Raw genomic sequence first — 7230 nt, forward strand, 5'->3', positions numbered from 1 at the left:
AAATTAGGCTGATGGCAGAATGAGAACAAAACTGCCATGAACGGTGTGAAAAGCCAGCCTCTTCGCTTCAACCACGTCGATTTCATTTGATTTTTTTTTATATGATTCTGTTCACTATGGGAGAGATTTGCTGACCTTACGTGGTTAGATACTGTGTTAGTTATCCCCTTAGCTAATTTTCCTAGCTTTAAAAGAAAAAATCGTTCTGTAGTCGACTCAAAGCTTCCACCCGAGTAACCTGTTAAACATACTGGGCATCAACACTCTTGGCTTTCAGTGTGTGTGATCAGAGTGTTAAATCATATTGGCTGGACGGAGTATTACGTACTTCGATATGCTTCTCTCTGTCTGTCTGTCTGTCTGTCTGTCTCTGTCTGTCTGTCTGTCTGTCTGTCTCTCTCTCTCTCTCTCTCTCTCTCTCTCTCCGTCTTCTTCTTCTTCGTCTTCTTCTTCTTCTTCTTCTTTATACATTCCTCTCCCTCCTCCCCATCCAACACCCACCCACCCCAGTATGTCATGGTGCCTGGAGACACACATGGCCAGCGTGTCGCCTCCACCTGACAGTATTTGGTAGCACTGATGTGGCATTCTTTGGTGGTTCAGCACGGCGCCCTAACTTAGTGTAATACCACAGGTTATTGTCACTTGAGGGCTTACCTGACACATTTTATAACCTCCCCTGTCCTGCTTCCCTTAACCCTTCTTACCCCCTCCCCTTTCCTTCTTCCCTTAACCCTTCTTATCCCCTCTCCTCTCCTTCTTCCCTTAACCCTTCTTTTCCCTCTCCTTTCCTTCTTCCCTTAACCCTTCTTTTCACCTCCTCTTTCCTTCTTCCCTTACCCCTTCTTATCCCCTCCCCTTTCCTTCTTCCCTTACCCCTTCTTATCCCCTCCCCTTTCCTGCTTCCCTTAACCCTTCTTACTCCATCCCCTCTCCTTCTTCCCTTAACCCTTCTTTTCACCTCCCCTTTCCTGCTTCCCTTACCCCTTCTTACTCCATCCCCTTTCCTTCTTCCCTTACCCCTTCTTATCACCTCCCCTTTCCTTCTTCCCTTACCCCTTCTTATCACCTCCCCTTTCCTTCTTCCCTTACCCCTTCTTACTCCATCCCCTTTCCTTCTTCCCTTACCCCTTCTTATCACCTCCTCTTTCCTTCTTGCCTCACCTTTTCTTGTCCCTTCTTCTTTCCTGCTTCCCTTACCCCTTATTACCCTCGTTTCTTCCCTTTCTTTCTCTCTCCTTTCTACTAAAAACATTTTCTGCCGTCTTCCTTTCCACTCCTCCCTTTATCTCTCTCTCTCTCTTCTTTGATAGTTTTTCCAGTTTCCTCCTCCCATCTTTTTATTTTCCTTCTGCAATCTCTCGTCCATTCATCTTTTAACTTGTCCCTTCTTTTCACTGCTTAATCACTGACTTCCTTTCTCCTCTCCCCTCCCACCTTTCCCCATATCTCCCACTTCCTCCCCTCCTTTTCTCCCATGTCTCCCCCTTTCTTCCCTCCCTTCCCCCTTTTCCCCTCGAGTCTCCCCTTCCTGTGCCAAAAAGCCTGTGCTAATATCCAGCTGAAGAGTCAGTGAGGTGTGATGAAGTAGGGGAGGGGGAGTCTGAAGTTGAACACTGGATTGCATCTAAGAGAGAGAGAGAGAGAGAGAGAGAGAGAGAGAGAGAGAGAGAGAGAGAGAGACAGACAGACAGACAGACAGACAGAGACAGAGACAGACAGACAGACAGACAGACAGACAGATTTTTCAGCGAAATTTCCAAATGTTAATGTGTATGACGTGTTTTTATTTGACAGAAGATAGATAGATAGATAGATAGATATATGGTTTTATTTAGTATACTTGACTGCGAGCATATGTGATAATGTACGCTTGTTTGCATGTTCATATTTCATGTGCGTAAGTAGAGACTGTATATGTAAGTAAATTATTCTGGCAGGTGATTGCACGTGTACGTAACTGAATGTGGACGAATCTAAGTGTAGTTAATCTACTTTTGACCTACAGTGCGTTTTGCTCTTGGTTTGGTTTTGCGAGAATGGAGAGGCGGGGAGGGAGAGGAGGGAAAAGTGGGAAGGAAGGGAGTTGGATAGAGCATAACATTAACGTATGAAATAATGTAATATATATCTTATTGATAAAATCCCTCTTCAGGGTTGATACCAGCCACCCCCTGTGTTAATTAAACGTGTATGTTTTTTCTTAGGCTGCAACCTGTGTTGTTACATGCATGCTGGACCAGACCAAGTGTAAAGATCTGGTGTGTAATGGTTACTTCAGCGGTCGTAATAAACTCACTCACCCTGCCCCACGAAAGGCACATTTACTGCCTCTGTGGTAAATCAAATTATACTTTTCTTTTTAGCATTACTTGTTTTCTGACCTGTCTTCCCTCTGCCAGTGTCACAGTCCCACTCGTGCCTTCCCTCTGCCAGTGTCATATTCCCACTCGTGCCTTCCCTCTGCCAGTGTCATATTCCCACTCGTGCCTTCCCTCCTCCAGTGTCATATTCCCACTCGTGCCTTCCCTCCTCCAATGTCATATTTCCACTTGTACCTTCCCTCCGCCAGTGTCATATTTCCACTTGTACCTTCCCTCCGCCAGTGTCATATTCCCACTCGTGCCTTCCCTCCGCCAGTGTCATATTCCCACTCGTGCCTTCCCTCTGCCAGTGTCATATTCTCACTCGTGCCTTCCCTCCGCCAGTGTCATATTCCCACTCGTGCCTTCCCTCCGCCAGTGTCATATTCTCACTCGTGCCTTCCCTCCGCCAGTGTCATATTCTCACTCGTGCCTTCCCTCTGCCAGTGTCATATTCTCACTCGTGCCTTCCCTCCGCCAGTGTCATATTCTCACTCGTGCCAGTCATACCATTGATCCAGCACATAATGATGTCACACGTTAATGCAGATTTATTGTTCCCAAGGCAATACATGCAATATATGCCATAGCGTGTTGCTGCCGTGTTAACCTTAACCTGCCTACTCTCTCATTTGTACTTTTTATTTTTGACTAATATTCTTTTTGTTTTTCACTGGCCACTACGGGTTCCATGACATTATCTTACTCCTCGTATTTTCTTTCTTTAATTCTTCTTTTGACAATCTTGTCAGTCTGTCTTTCGTTTTTTTTTTTTTTTTTTCGTCAAATGTCCTTTGTTTTTTCCCTCGTAATACAGAAATTTTACCTAAACAAAATATATTTCCTCTTTAAGTTTATATGCGTGGTACACTATAATGTGCCACCGTCACTGCTGTGGTGGCAGAATCAACAGACACTGCCTGAACTGAGTGGTGTTGTGTCAGTACACACACACACACACACACACACACACACAGTTGCTAAACTTTTTCCTTCATTCAGTCCAGTTCACAGAACCTGGGCTAGAATTTCGTTGTTTAGAGTCTGTAATCACTTGGTAAAGGCTGAAGCAGAAAACTAAGAAACTAACTCATGGTAAACGATCCACGCAGCACCACTGAGTGACAGCACGACTTTTCAAACAAAAATTGCGACGAAATTGTGAGACAGAAACTTTGTGATTGTGGAATAAACGTGTGTGTGTGTGTGTGTGTGTGTGTGTGTGTGTGTGTGTGTGTGTGTGTGTGTGTGTGTGTTGGTTCTGAAACGTTGTACAACTGAACATGGCCATAAAGAACACATATCGTTGCGGTCAACAGTGTATTTAAACAGTGTCGAGACATTTTACAAACTTATTAACAATAATCATTCTGAACGAGGAGGAGGAGGAGGAAGAAGACGATGAGGAGGAGGAAGAGGGGGAGGAGGAATTAAATCCGTTATCGTCAGTGGAAAAATAAACGAGCGGGAGAATTTAAAAGAGGAAGGTGAAAAGTGAGAAGAGGGGAAACATGGACAAGAAGAGGCTTTAAAGATGCTTGGTTGTGGATAGAAGGGGAGATAAGAGGAAGAGGAAGAGGGGCGGAGGTGGCAGAAGAGGAAGAGATAGCGAGAGAAAGAGGAGGGGAGGAAGTGAAAGAGAAAAACAGATCCATGAAAGGCGGTAGTGGAAAAAAAAGTAATAAGAAGAGGAGGTACGTCAAGGGGGAAAAGGAAAGACAAAGTGAATGAACGGAGGAGGAAGGACAGATGGTAAAGACAGGAAGCAGAGTCATTAAATGGAGAGAGAGAGTCATTCCTGTTTCATATTATGTTACACTTTCTTTAGTGTAATACAGTGTGGTGTAATTATGTAACAGCATTTTGTATAACTGTAATAACCCTTTTACACCATAACACACAAAACCAGTCCTTTACCTGCTCTTCGTTTTCTCTAACATATAGTTTCGTCCACACTGTGTTCCCATGCATAATTAATCAGGCATAATCCATACGTAATTAAGTTGAAAAAATATATGAAAATGCTGCACTGTTTGGAAATGATTTACCTTTTTTTTCACCAGTTCTTTCTAAATATCGTATTTGTTAACATGTTTCAAGGTGTCAGATATAAGTACAATAATATTTTGCTTTGTCTTATTTTCATATGGTTGCAGTACGTTAAGAAAATACATTAAGTCAACACTTTCAGCACCATTACGTTATTTATAATTGTTGTTGTTCTGTCCCTCATGACATCCTTTACATATAAGTTATACTGATGTTCGCCATTGGTGCCCTTAAAATACTAACACATCTTGAACCCGCTCGTGTTGCTCCACAAAAAGTTCTTAAGGGAAAATGGACTAACGAAATAATAACAAAAATAATAATAATAATAATAATGATAATAATAATAACAATTACACTTTAGACGCATGATATAAATTGGCATTCATTACTATTGTCCTTGCAATAGTAACACATCATATGGTGAAATCAGGAAGCATTGAAATATGAATTAGTGAACTGTTTCTTGAGTAATTATTCCACCATTACTGACGTAAACATTAAAATATCCAAGAATGTTAACACAGCCGCCATTATAATTATGTCATTGGAGAACAACAGTGCAATCTTGGAACTTAAAATTGACAATGAATATTTGAATCGGTCATAAGACAGTAATAGCTTCTGTCAAATGGGATATCCGCGACATCAACGACAAAGGTTACCAGACATCAACTAGGAAAATAGTTACTGTAATGGAAGTGGAGCGATGCCTAGCAGTGTGAAAGAATTATTACAGAGAGAGAGAGAGAGAGAGAGAGAGAAATGGGAGAAATGGAGTTCCCCCGAGCTAAGCCCTGTATTGGACTATATAGCCCCGCTAGGGTTACAGGAGCGAGCTACTACTCCCAGCACGGCAGCCCGGGCGAGGCTCGAACTCGCAATCCCCCGATCACGAGTCCAGCGCGCTACCACTGTGCTACCGCGCCCCCCAGAGAGAGAGAGAGAGAGAGAGAGAGAGAGAGAGAGAGTCACGCATACTAAAAGAAAACACGAGCAAGGGTTATATATTTCTGTGCAAATTATTCAGCACAGTTTTGCTGTGCTTAGATGCTGGAGGGATTGATGTTGTACGAAAATGGAAATAGGCGATAACGAGGTAATGAAAAGAATTTTGAATACACAGGGAAAATAACTAGAAGGTTTAACCAGACCATTTTCAGATAGTAAATCCATTCGGCTTATTGAGTCAAGTTAAGGAAATTATTATAAGTACAAATGAAATGGGAAAACAACGAATAATGTGACTGATGTCTGTTAAGCATAAATTATTAGAGTAATAAATGTTTGAATTCGTACCGCATATTATAATGCTATTTTTACGTGAACTTAGCCTAAAATTACCATCTCCCTCTTTAATACTGATCTTTAACAATAGATTAACACTAGAATATGATGCTGGTCAGGAATAGGTGCAATGAAAAAGATTTAGAAATGTTGTTTTGTCTTCTTCTGTCTTTGAGATACGTGAAATAAACTGCAAAAGAACAAAAATCTGGGCCAAGTAGGAGTAAGATCAGTCAGTAAATAAATGAAAATTAATTAATGAATTAATTGATAAGTGTATTAAATAAAAACTAATTATAAAGATAAGCAAACAATTGGTGCGGGTAAATAATAAGTTAAAAAGAATGTGTAGTGTTTGATTGATGCTAGCTCTGGTACCTTTTGTAGGCCTTCTCCTTATGTACAGCATTAGAAGAACAAGCGTGATTAAACCAAAGAATATTTTTTGCATTACTCACGGGATATGAGAAAGGAATGCATGCTTCCATGTCCGAGAGAATAACCTCCGTAATGCACAAGGCACATTCAGATGGAGCTCGGCTATGGAAGCAATAATCATTCTAGAGAAAATCAAAGTATTGCCTGAGGGTCCTCCAACCAACAGCTCCAAAGTGCCATGCCCGCCGCCTCTTGGGAGAGTCCACAGGCCTTACTAAACCACTAGTACAGGTTAAGATGATAATATTGTCAGATCGTCGTGTATAACATTTATACCCAGTAAGGTAGCCTGCATTATACTGTACTAGCTTAATATATATAAATGTTAAACAAGACATTATTATATATTATTAGTCTGCTATTATGTTAATGTTAAACGTGAAACAAGTTGTATAGTATGTTATCATTTCATTTTAGGTAATTGGGGATGAGGTGGGAAGATGTCTAAACACCTGGCAATGAATATAATTCTTATTATGGGTATTACCATATTTTTCCTTAAATCTGTCTGTAAACACACACACACACACACACACACACACACACACACACACACAAACACACACACACACACACACACACACACACACACACACACACACATCCAATCCATCATCTAATCCTACATTGCCCCATGAGGAGCGTAGGAGCCTGGGGCTAGGCAGTTGGTCTCGACATTTTAGATGAGAGTGACCAGCCTCACTCATCCCTGAGTGGCATTACATGAGCAATCAACCCCAACCATCCCTTGGATATAAACCTTCACCGGCTCAATCCGACTGGAGCGCAATAATTACCCACTAAACCACCAGGTGCCAAAATTTGGTTATATGGTTACCACCCAGCGTAGTAAATGGTTTCCTGGTGTACAGGAAACCATTTGGTTTATCACTCAGTGTAGAGTCACCCACATGCAGAAGGAAAAGGAAAGAAAACATAGGATGAAACTGTGGTCAATGCCTACAGCTATATTGTCGTCTATGATATTTCTGCCGTCAGTTATTACCGGTTATTATTATTGCAAGTTGGGTGTAATGTGCCATGTATGATTTTGCTGCCCAGGTAGTACATAATTTATCAACACTGTTTTTGG

This window comes from Coenobita brevimanus, chromosome 17 (genome assembly GCF_032717465.1).
Source record: "Coenobita brevimanus isolate Jiangsu-jjx chromosome 17, ASM3271746v2, whole genome shotgun sequence".
Classification (NCBI taxonomy): domain Eukaryota; kingdom Metazoa; phylum Arthropoda; class Malacostraca; order Decapoda; family Coenobitidae; genus Coenobita; species Coenobita brevimanus.